Source organism: Mobula birostris, chromosome 5 (assembly GCF_030028105.1).
Source record: "Mobula birostris isolate sMobBir1 chromosome 5, sMobBir1.hap1, whole genome shotgun sequence".
In the NCBI taxonomy this organism is placed as follows: domain Eukaryota; kingdom Metazoa; phylum Chordata; class Chondrichthyes; order Myliobatiformes; family Myliobatidae; genus Mobula; species Mobula birostris.
The window spans coordinates 87,913,137-87,926,530 of NC_092374.1; positions in this window are offsets into that span (position 1 = coordinate 87,913,137).

The window sequence follows — 13,394 nt, forward strand, 5'->3', positions numbered from 1 at the left end:
GAGTTCACAACAGTGGGATGGGAACAAGTGCAAAGAGACAGAGGGGTGTAAAATGAGGGTAGAAGCAAAAAGTAGTAAGGTGAAAAGTAAAAGTGGCAGGCCGGCAAATCCAGGGCAAAAATCAAAAAGGGCCACTTTTCAACATAATTGTATAAGGGCTAAGAGTGTTGTAAAAGCGAGCCTGAAGGCTTTGTGTGTCAATGCAAGGAGCATTCGTAACAAGGTGGATGAATTAAAAGTGCAGATTGTTATTAATGAATATGATATAGTTGGGATCACAGAAACATGACTCCAGGGTGACCAGGGATGGGAGCTCAACATTCAGGGATATTCAATATTCAGGAGGGATAGACATGAAAGAAAAGGAGGTGGGGTAGCATTGCTGGTTAGAGAGGAGATTAACGCAATAGAAAGGAAGGACATTAGCTGGGAGGATGTGAAATCAATATGGGTAGAGCTGCATAACACTAAGGGGCAGAAAACACTGGTGGGAGTTGTGTACAGGCCACCTAACAGTAGTAGTGAGGTTGGGGATGGTATTAAACGGGAAATTAGAAATGTGTGCAATAAAGGAACAGCAGTTATAATGGGTGACTTCAATCTACATATAGATTGGGTGAACCAAATTGGTAAGGGTGCTGAGGAAGAGGATTTCTTGGAATGTATGTGGGATGGTTTTTTGGACCAACATGTCGAGGAACCAACTAGAGAGCAGGCTATTCTAGACTGGGTATTGAGCAATGGGGAAGGGTTAATTAGCAATCTTGTCGTGAGAGGCCCCTTGGGTAAGAGTGACCATAATATGGTGGAATTCTTTATTAAGATGGAGAGTGACATAGTTAATTCAGAAACAAAGGTTCTGAACTTAAAGAAGGGTAACTTTGAAGGTATGATACGTGAATTAGCTAAGATAGGCTGGCAAATGATACTTAAAGGGTCGACGGTGGATATGCAATGGCAAGCATTTAAAGATCGCATGGATGAACTACAACAATTGTTCATCCCAGTTTGGCAAAAGAATAAATCAAGGAAGGTAGTGCACCCGTGGCTGACAAGGGAAATTAGGGATAGTATCAATTCCAAAGAAGAAGCATACAAATTAGCCAGAGAAAGTGGCTCACCTGAGGACTGGGAGAAATTCAGAGTCCAGCAGAGGAGGACAAAGGGCTTAATTAGGAAGGGGAAAAAAGATTATGAGAGAAAACTGGCAGGGAACATAAAAACTGACTGTAAAAGCTTTTATAGATATGTGAAAAGAAAAAGATTGGTCAAGACAAATGTAGGTCCCCTACAGACAGAAACAGGTGAATTGATTATGGGGAGCAAGGACATGGCAGACCAATTGAATAACTACTTTGGTTCTGTCTTCACTAAGGAGGACATAAATAATCTTCCGGAAATAGTAGGGGACAGAGGGTCCAGTAAGATGGAGGAACTGAGGGAAATACGTGTTAGTAGGGAAGTGGTGTTAGGCAAATTGAAGGGATTAAAGGCAGATAAATCCCCAGGGCCAGATGGTCTGCATCCCAGAGTGCTTAAGGAAGTAGCCCAAGAAACAGTGGATGCATTAGTCATAATTTTTCAAAACTCTTTAGATTCTGGACTAGTTCCTGAGGATTGGAGGGTGGCTAATGTAACCCCGCTTTTTAAAAAAGGAGGGAGAGAGAAACCGAGGAATTATAGACCGGTTAGCCTGACATCGGTGGTGGGGAAAATGCTAGAGTAAGTTATCAAAGATGTGATAACAGCACATTTGGAAAGTGGTGAAATCATCGAACAAAGTCAGCATGGATTTGTGAAAGGAAAATCATGTCTGATGAATCTCATAGAATTTTTTGAGGATGTAACTAGTAGAGTGGATAGGGGAGAACCAGTGGATGTGGTATATTTGGATTTTCAAAAGGCTTTTGACAAGGTCCCACACAGGAGATTAGTGTACAAACTTAAAGCACACGGTATTGGGGGTAAGGTATTGATGTGGATAGAGAACTGGTTGGCAGACAGGAAGCAAAGAGTGGGAATAAATGGGACCTTTTCAGAATGGCAGGCAGTGACTAGTGGGGTACCACAAGGCTCAGTGTTGGGACCCTAGTTGTTTACAATATATATTAATGACTTAAATGAGGGAATTAAATGCAGCATCTCCAAGTTTGCAGATGACACGAAGTTGGGCGGCAGTGTTAGCTGTGAGGAGGATGCTAAGAGGATGCAGGGTGACTTAGATAGGTTGGGTGAGTGGGCAAATTCATGGCAGATGCAATTTAATGTGGATAAATGTGAAGTTATCCACTTTGGTGGCAAAAACAGGAAAACAGATTATTATCTGAATGGTGGCCGATTAGGAAAAGGGGAGGTGCAACGAGACCTGGGTGTCATTATACACCAGTCATTGAAAGTGGGCATGCAGGTACAGCAGGCGGTGAAAAAGGTGAATGGTATGCTGGCATTCATAGCAAGAGGATTCGAGTACAGGAGCAGGGAGGTACTACTGCAGTCGTACAAGGCTTTGGTGAGACCACACCTGGAGTACTGTGGTCAGTTTTGGTCCCCTAATCTGAGGAAAGACATCCTTGCCATAGAGGGAGTACAAAGAAGGTTCACCAGATTGATTCCTGGGATGGCAGGGCTTTCAAATGATGAAAGACTGGATTGGCTAGGCTTATACTCGTTGGAATTTAGAAGATTGAGGGGGGATCTTATTGAAACATATAAAATCCTAAAAGGATTGGACAGGCTAGATGCTGGAAGATTGTTCCCAGTGTTGGGGAAGTCCAGAATGAGGGGTCACAGTTTGAGGATAAAGGGGAAGCCTTTTAGGACCGAGATTAGGAAAAACTTCTTCACACAGAGAGTGGTGAATCTGTGGAATTCTCTGCCACAGGAAACAGTTGAGGCCAGTTCATTGGCTATACTTAAGAGGGAGTTAGATATGGCCCTTGTGGCTAAAGGGATCAGGGGGTATGGAGGGAAGGCTGGTACAGGGTTCTGAGTTGGATGATCAGCCATGATCATACTGAATGGCGGTGCAGGCTCAAAGGGCTGAATGGCCTACTCCTGCACCTATTTTCTATGTTTCTATGTTTCTATCTATCTTCTTTAAATAAATCCACAAAAGAATTAATACCTTTATTTTTCCAAAGTAAAAATATTGGATCACTCAAAGAAGGCTTAAAAAAGTAATTTTGATAAATTAAACTGCAAAGTTTAAATTTTTTAAGATTAAAAAAATTGCAGAACTGGAGCCAAATTTGTAAAGGATACTTAATCACAGGATATAGGTTTAAATTAACAATTTTAGCTAATTGCATAGGTAAAGCAGCTCCCAATCAGGAGGTTAAATAAAACTCTTTTACAACTTTCAGTTCCAGGTCTACCCAAATTGGCCGATCACTCTTATCAACCTAGTATAACCAAAAAAGACATGTATCGCACATTAACAGCCCAATAATACATTTCTAGATTAGGCAAAGCAAGATCTCCATTCTTTTTCAATTTTTGTAAGTGACATTTACTAATTCTTGGTCTTTTATTATTCCAAATAAAAGATAAAATAATAGAATCAATCCAATCAAAAAATTTCCTCGTCAAAAAAACAGGAATGTTCTGAAATAAATATAAAAATTTTGGTAAAATCATCATTTTAACTAAATGAATATGACCAACAAGTGAAAATGTAAGTGGACTCCATCTACTAAATAAATACTTCATAGAGTCTACTAAAGGAACAAAATTGGCTTTATAAAGATCCTTATATTTTTTAGTAACTATAGTACCTAAATATCTAAAAGAATCTGTGACTTTAAAAGGAGTATTATCATATATAGAGACAGAATCATTTAAAGGAAACAATTCACTTTTACTAAAATTTATTTTATATCCTGAAAAACCTCCAAATTCATTAAATAATTTTAACAAGGCAGGAATAGATTCGTCAGGGCTAGATATATAGACCAATAAAACATCAGTATAAAGGGAGATCTTATGCATGGTCTCATTCACAAAAATCCCATGGATATTTTTAGCCTCACGAAGAGCAATAGCAAGGGGTTCTAATATTAAATTAAACAACAAAGGACTTAATGGACAGCCTTGCCTTGTCCCCCGTGAAAGCTGCAAAAAGGAGACCTACAATTGTTAGTGACAACAGTAGCAATAGGGGCTTTATGTATCATTTTAATCCAATTATTAAAATTAGCACCAAAACCAAATTTCTCTAAAACATTGAATAAATATTTCCATTCGACTCGATTGAATGCTTTTTCAGCATCCAAAGATACAACACATTGTGGGGTTTTAAAAGAGGACAAATATATAATGTTAGTCTCCAAACATTTGAAAAAGATTAGCGAGCCTTTATAAAGCCTGTTTGATCTTTAAAAATAATTTTACCCAAAATATTCTCCAACCGATTGGCCATTATCTTTGACAGAAACTTAGCGTTGACATTCAGTAATGAAATAGGTCTATATGAAGCAAAGTCAGTGGGATCTTAATCTTTTTTAAGAATTAAAGAAATAGAAGCCTCATAAAAAATAGAGAGTAAGTCACTTTTCACAAAAGAATCCTTAAACATTTCCAACATATACAGAGAAAGTAACTTTCCAAAATTTTTATAAAATTCTACAGGATAACCATCAAGTCTCAGGGACTTACCAGATTGCATTGAAAAAATAGCTTTATGAATTTCGGCTTCAGTGATTTGAGCATCAAGAGTTTTTTGATCCTCAACCGAGATCTTAGGAAAAACAATCTTTCGTCAAAAAGCATTCATTCCAGAGGAATCTAACGGACATTGAGATTTATAAAGTTCAGCGTAAAAATCTTGAAAAATCTTATTAATTTCTTCATGTTCCTGAGCCAAGGTACCATGTTTCCTATGAATTTTCATGATTTGCCTTTTGGCTGCAGCCAGTTTTAATTGAGATGCAAGCAGTTTATTATTTTTATCTCCAAACATATAAAATTGGCTCTTTAATTTAAGCAAATATCCTTCAATGGGATGAGTTAATAACAGGTTATATTATGATTGAAGTTCCACCCTTTGTTTAAATAAATCGGTATTGGGGGAAATTGCATAGATATTATCCAAATCTTTAATTTGTTTTGAAATTCTATCTAATTCTGCTTTAGTCTGTTTTTTAAGTTTAGCTGAATAAGAAATAATCTGACTACGTAAAAATGCTTTAAATGTATTTCATATAATTAATTTAGACATACCCCATATATCATTAAAAAGAAAAAAATCCTTTTATCTGTGTTTCAATGAAACCAATGAAGTCAGAGTTTTGCAATAATGTCTGAGACATGCAACAAGGTGGGCGGACAAGAATGACATCATCAAATTCAAAAGACAAACTCAGAGGCGCATGATCAAATATAGCAATAGCGTCATATCCGCAAGTTTAACACTAGGCAAGAGGTGGGGATCGATTATAATATAATCGATCCTCGAATATTTTTTATAAACTTGTGAGAAGAAAGAATATTCTCTATTATCGGAATAAAGATACCTCCACAAATCAATCAACCCAAAATCAATCAAAAAGGAACTAATAAATGACGCGGATCGATATGGAAGTCGCTGATTGGTTGAGCTCTTATCAATCATAGGATTTAAGCAGCAGTAAAAATCCCCACCCAATATCAGCATATATTCATTTAAATCAGGCAGTAAAGCAAATACCTTTTTAAAAAAAGAAGGATCATCTAAGTTAGGACCATACAAATGAACCAAAACAACTTTTCTGTTACAGATCGTTCCTTTAACAATTAAAAATCTACCATTAGAATCTGATTCAATATCCTCTTGAATAAATATATTAGGTTTAATAAAAATAGACACGCCTTTTGTTTTACTCTGAGAAGTAGAGTGGAATTGCAAACCATTCTACCATCCAAAAAATGTATTTTGATCTCCTGCCCTGACATGTGTCTCTTGAGCAAAAATTATATCAGGTTGGAATCGGTTAATAATTTTAAAAGTCTTTTTTCGTTTAATAGGATGATTCCAACCACGTACTTTCCAACTTATTATATTAAAAAGTTTAAATACCGTACTATAATTTTATTCTACTTTATACATGTGCAGAGCACATACAGGATGATCAGAAATGGTGGTGAAGAAGAATACAGCCACATAAAAAAACACGCATGCTCTGGAACCACCCAATGGGAAAAAAACTCCTAACTCTAAACTCACCCACCCACACCTGGAAACCCGAAAAAGGCAAGCGATCTATGATAGAATTCAAAGCTACTGACCACTCTGTCTGTGTTTTCTTTCCCTCTCCCCAACAAGCCTCTGTTTCACCGCTCCCTCTCGCTTCTTTATACTGGTTATCTACCCTTTATGTACATACGCGTTCGCCCCGACGCATGGTCTCAAATTGAAATGGCAACCATTCATTTGTATCCCCCCGTGCTCCTTGACCCACTGAGTTATGAGTTATTGAAACCTGGGGTATGGAAGCACCAATGCCTTTGAACAGAAAATCCTGCAAAAGGCAGTGGATTTGGCTCAGTACATCATGAGTAAAGCCCTTCCCATCATTGAGTGAATCTACTTGAAATGCTCTTCTATGAAAACAACATCCGTAACCAGAAATCCCCACCACCCAGACCATGCTCTTTTCTTTCTACTGCCATCAGGCAGGGGTACAAAAGATTCAGGACTCGCAGGGTCAAAAACAGTCACTACTCCTCAACCATCAGGCTTTTGAACCAAAGGGGATAACTACTCTCACTTGCTCATCCATTGAGATGGCCCAAACTAATGATCTCACTTTAAGAACTCTTTATCTCTCATTATTTCATGTTCTAATTATTTATTGCTATTTATTTATATTTGTATTTGGACAGTTTGTTGTCTTCTGCACTCTGGTTGATCTTTCAATTATCTAGTTTATAGTTACTATTCTATAGATTTGCTGAGTCTGCCCGCAGGAAAATGAGTCTCAGGGTTGTACATGGTGATACATATGTATTTTGATAATAAAATTTACTTCAAACTTTTGAATTTCTTTATATTGGTTATCTATCCTTTACACTCTCTCTTCATGCATGATCACAACTTGAAGTGGTAACCCTCGTTTCCATCTACACATGCAGATCGACCGACTGAGTTCCTCTAGTAGTTATACTTTTTAGCTCCAGCTTGCAGCATCTGCAATCTCATGTATCTCCAGGGTTTTGTTACAGTGAGATCATCCCTGAAATACTGTGCAGAGTTGGCTGCCTTACTGAAAAGAGAACATGGTGGCATTGGACACATTGCAAAGGATGTTCACCAGGATAATACGCAAGAAAAGAGGGTTGTTCTATTAAAAGGCTGAACGATTTAGGTTTGTATTCTTTGGCCTTTAGAAGAATGAGGGTGCTGTGCTTCAAACATATTAGTCTTGACTTGGTAGCTGCTGAGATAAATTTGTGAACAGAAGAGCCACAAACAAGGGATCTTGTTTTGAAAATAAAGGGGGGATCATTTAAAGCCGAGGTGTGTCTGGCCTGCTGAGTTCCTCCAGCATTTTTGTGTGTGTTGCTTGCAATGAAGAATCTACGTCTCAGTGCGATAGCATTCGTGGGACCTGCATGGCTGACAGCAGTGAAAACCGAGAGGAAGCTACTGGCACAATGAACGAAGAACAATAGAGGACCTTCTTTGCTGCGCTAAACGCCAGTGGCACAACAGGCAACGAAAATAAACCAGGGTACAGTGGCGCAGAGGGCAGAGCCCTTGCTTTGCGTCTCCCATGAATGGGGTTTGATTCTGGCCTCTGGTGGTGTGTGTGTGTGTGTGTGTGTGTGTGTGTGTGTGTGTGTGTGTGTGTGTGTGTGTGTGTGTGTGTGTGTGTGTGTGTGTGTGTGTGTATGTGTGTGTGGAGTTTGCACCTTCTCCCTGTAGCTGCGTGGGTCTCCCCCAGGTGCTCAAGTTTCCTCCCACAATCCTACAACGTACAGAGTTGGTGGGTTAATTGGCCTCTAGTGTGTGGGTGAGGGGTCGTATCTGGGGGGAATTAATGGGCTTACTGTAAATCAAGTTTATTTTAACTACATAATGTCAATAGAAATAACACAAGGTTTCTTTGAACCAGGGTGCAAAGCACAGTAGTACACATAACACATGATAACTTATGAAGGTAAGGATAAAATTTACAGATGAATCACACATATATAAATGACAAACTAAAGTGCATAAATTAAAGGTTGTAAGGCAGCGATCCCCAACCACCGGGCCGCAAAGCATGTGCTACCGGGCCGCGAGGAAACAATATGATTTGGCGATAGGAGTCAGCTGCACCTTTCCTCATTCCCCGTCATGCACGGTGGAGCTTGAACGCATGCGAGGTCATTACGCACGCGTCATCCATTTCAGCGCGGGAAGGAGATCAACTCCCCGAGTTCGTGAATGATGGCGGGCTGAAAAGTATGTTTGACATAACATCTCTGCTGGCATTCTGGATCGAAGTCAAGGCTAAATATCCTGAGATAGCCACGAAAGCACTGAAAACGTTACTTTCATTTCCAACATTTTTCTGCGAAGCGTAGTTTTCTGCAATGAATGCAACGAAAACTAAATTGCGGAATAGACTAGACCCTTGAGTATCGCTGTCTCCCATCATCCCTCGATAGGACTGTCCTGTTGCAGGGAAACAAGCCCAGGGCTCCCACTGATTCAGCGATATTGGTGTGTTGCAATGATTTTATATGTTCATACGGGGAAAATATGTGCTGTGTGTTTAATATCCAAACCTTACTTAAAATGTTATGATGCTATTGACTTACTTATATAACCATATAACAATTACAGCACGGAAACAGGCCATCTCTGCCCTTCTAGTCCGTGCCGAATGCTACTGTCACCTAGTCCCACCGACCTGCACTCAGCCCATAACCCTCCACTCCTTTCCTGTCCATATACCTATCCAATTTTTCTTTAAATGATAATATCCAACCTCCTCTACCACTTCTACTGGAAGTTCGTTCAACACTTACTTCAAGCTCCTCTGATAATTGACATCGCTATATTCATGCGAGGAAAATATGCACTGTGTGTTTAATATTAAGTTCATTAGAGAAATCCTTTTAGAAACAAAATTGAGTGTATTAACCACTTATCACCTATATTCCGGTTGTAATTAACACCCCCCCCCACCCCGAACAGAATCACTAAAAACGATTTGCAGAAAAAAATCGGCAGGTCCCCAGGTCGGCCGGTCCGCAAGAATATTGGCAATATTAAACTGGTCCGTAGTGCAAAAAAGGTTGGGGACCCCTGTTCTACCATCAGGTAGGAGACTCCAAGGCATAAAGAATGGTCAGGATGGGAAACAAGCAACACACATCAAAGTTGCTGGTGAACACAGCAGGGCAGGCAGCATCTCTAGGAAGAGGTACAGTCGACGTTTCGGACCGAGACCCTTCGTCAGGACCTCGTGTTTAAGGATGGGAAAGAGTTTCTTCTCTCAGGCCAAAAGGCTTCTGAGCTCCCTGCTGCATCACATTTGAAGTGTCACCAGTTAATCTGCTCTGTACCTTACAACAGGGGTCCCCAACCTCTTTTGCACTGCGGACCGGTTTAATATTGACAATATTCTTGCAGACCGGTCGACCCCTTAGGCAACCTTAGGGTTGCCAACGGACAAGAGTAGCTGTCAAATACGTTGTGTTTACCCCGATAGACTACAATAACCGTGAAACCTTGCGCGGGCACTAGTGCGCATGCGTGACGTGCACATGCGTGTACCTGCCGTTTTTTTTCTGCAAACCGTTTTTGGCGATTCTGTTCGGGGGAGGGGGTGTTAATCACGAACGCAATATAGGTGATAAGTGGTTAATACACTCAATTTCGTTTCTAAAGGGATTTCTCTAACGAATTTAATATTAAACACACAGCGCATATTTTCCTCGCATGAATATAGCGATAAGTCAATTATCAGGAGAGCTTGAAGTAGGTGTTGAACGAACTTTCAGTAGAAGTGGTAGAGGAGGTTCGATATTATAATTTAAAGAAAAATTGGATGGGTATATGGACAGGAAAGGAGTGGAGGGTTATGGGCTGAGTGCAGGTCGGTGGGACTAGGTGACAGTAGCGTTCGGCACGACTAGAAGGGCAGAGATGGCCTGTTTCCGTGCTGTAATTGTTATATGGTTATATAAGTCAATAGCATCATAACATTTTAAGTAAGGTTTGGATATTAAACACACAGCGCATATTTTCCCCGTATGAACATATAAAATCACTGCAACACACCAATATCGCTGAATCAGTGGGAGCCCTGGGCTTGTTTTCCTGCAACAAGACGGTCCTATCGAGGGGTGATGGGAGACAGCGATACTCGAAGGGGGATCCTTACGTCCAGTCTATTCCGCAACTTAGTTTTCATTGCATTCATTGCAGAAAACTCCGCTTCGCAGAAAAATGTTGGAAATGAAAGCAACATTTTCAGTGCTTTCGTGGCTATCTCAGGACATTTAGCCTTGACTTTGATCCAGAATGCCGGCAGAGACATTATATCCAACATACTTTTCAGCCCGCCGTCATTTGCAAGCTGGAGGAGTTGATCTCCCTCCCGCACTGACACGGATGACGCGTGTGTAATGACCTCGCGTGCGTTCAAGCTCCACAGTGCGTGACAGGGAATGAGGAAAGGTGCTGCTGACTCGTATCGCCAAATCATATCATTTCCTCGCGGCCCGGTAGCGCATGCTTTGCGGCCCGGTGGTTGGGGATTTCTGTGGCAGAAAGTCAAAGGGGATACTGGATGGATGGATGGGAAACCGTGGGGTTGATGGGCCGAACGACCTGTTTCTGTGCTGTCTGACTGCATTGCCATTTGGTTGCAGATTCCGTGTTTCAGATGAGGGCTTATAAGCTCTAAGGCAAACATTGAGGATCCCATGCCCTGTGCCTAGAATGTGCTGCCTGGGTGGAGGCAAATAAAACAGAGGCATTGAAGAGCCTCTTAGTCAGGCACATGAATGTACAAAGAATGAAGGGATATGGACATTGTGTAGGTAGGGGGTTTGTAGTTAGGTGTTTAATTAGTTTGGCACACCATCACTGGCCAAAGTGTCTGTTCTTAACTCTGTATTCTCGAACCAAATAAACACAGCCCAAAATCTGTTCTGCTGGTTGTTGCCATCTGAGGTCTCTGTTTGTCAGGGTCGACCATGGATGTTGCATCCCAGCTGTCTAAGTACACAAGGCAGGGCAGTATGATACAGAGAGCAAGCTGTTTCCCCCTCTCTGGGCATCTGATGAATGGCAGAGACTGATACAGGTTGGTACCAGCAGGAATTGCCAGTCAGCACTGAACTCAATGTAGGGACTCCAGCTCCGGATTTTTCCCTCAGGGTTTACTTCTGAAACCTTCCCCAAGAGTGGGTATAGCCACAAGGCTCTGGAGGTTTGAGATCAGAGATTTCCTTCTCCTAGCAGAGATGCCAACCATGGCTGAGGAACCCCATCTGCCCAAAGCGAATGGGTTTTATGGCTCCAGCAACCCACCTTTGCCCCTTCTCCTGTCAGTCGAAACAGTTCTGCTGGGGTTTAGTAGCTAAGCCACACATGAAGGCATTAAATTTGACCTTTGAACCTTTGAAGTTGCTGCACAAGTTGATAAGAGTGTTTGAGAAAGTGTATGGTGTGCTGACCTTCATTTGTCAAGGCACTGTGTTCAGGCAATGTCTGGTTAGACCACACTTGGAGTATTGTGTTCAATTCTGGTCACCCCATTATATGAAGGATATGGAAGCTTTAGAGAGGGTGTGGAGGAGATTAATCAGGATGCTTCTTGGATTAGAGAACATGTCTTGTGAGGTAAGGATGAGTAAGTTAAGGTTTTTCTCCTTGGAGTGAAGGAGTATGAGTGGTGGCTTGACAGAGGAGTATAAGGTGATACACCTGGTGTGGAAACACCAAAGCCTTTGAATGGAAAATCCTACAAAAAGTAGTGGATACAGCCCAGTCCACCATGAATAATGGCCTCCCCACCTCTGAGCACATCTACATGGAGTGATGTCGCACATAAGCAGCATCCATCATCAGGACCCCTATTAACAAGGTCATACTCTCTTCTTGCTGCGACCATCAGGAAGAAGGTTCAGGAGCCTCAGGACTCACAGCATCAGGTGCAGGAACCATTATTACCCTCGACCATATCAGGCTCTTGAACCAAAGGGGATAACTTCACTCAACTTCACTTAACCCATCATTGAAATGGTCCCACAACCAATAATGGACTTACTTTCAAGGACTCTTCATCTCATGTTCTCAATATTTATTTCTTGTTTATTTATTACTATTATTTCTTATCTTCTTGTGTATTTGCACAGTTTGTAGTCTTTTGCACACTGGTTGAATGCCGAAGTTGATTCTGTTATGGTTGTTGGACTTAATGAGTATGCCCACAAGAAAATGAATCTCAGGGCTGTATATGGTGACATATATGTACTTTGATAATAAATTTACTTTGAACTTTGAAGATTCATAGGTAGAGTGGGCAGCCAACACCTTTTCCCCAGGGCAGCAATGGCTAATATGAGAGATAATCTTTTTAAGTAGATTGGAGGAAAGTATGGGGGTAAAGTCAGAAATAGATTTTATACACAGAGAATGCTGATTGCAAGGAACACACTGGCAGGGGTGGGATATTAGGAATGTTTCCAGGAAGACGGCAGTTTCTACGGGGCTGACCAAAGGTGTTATTGTCTTTTTTTAAATGTATTTTTTATGATCACAAGACCCTGCTGGACATTAAGAACTTAAAGTATTGCAGGCCTATCCCATCAGTGAGTTGCTTGTTGCTGAGGAACTGAACCTGGTGTAACCATGTTGCTGCTGCGACAGAGGCATCGGAGTCAGTGCACAAAGGAGGTGTGCAGTCTGACGACAAGTGATTGTCTGGTCATCTTTCTTGTGATTGGAAGACCTCGTTGGACACTGGTGGTGTGGAATGCTGCAAGTCCAGTTAACTGATTTATTGGTGAATGGCGGGGGAGCAACATGGCCTTGGTCATAGCAAGGACTAGACCTCAAGCTGCGACATTGCCTGTTTGAAGCCACCCAGGAGAGAGTCGCTAGAGTCGGCGTTGGAGCCATGTGGCGCGGCATCCTTGCTGGTGCAGGTACTGCTCTCCAGTGTTTGCTTGGTGGAAGGCAAGCTACATTGTTCTCAACCACAGACTGCTGCAACGTTCATGGAGTCAAGGACTTGGACTATATTTTTCTGTGTGATTGTATTCTACTGCTATCTTATATGTGCTATATGTTCCTTGTGCTGTTGGTACAGAGTTTTGCACTCTGACCCTGGAATAGCACTGTTTCATTTGGCTATATTCATGGGTATTCATGTATGGTGAATGACAATTAAACTTGCACTTGAACATGATTTAAG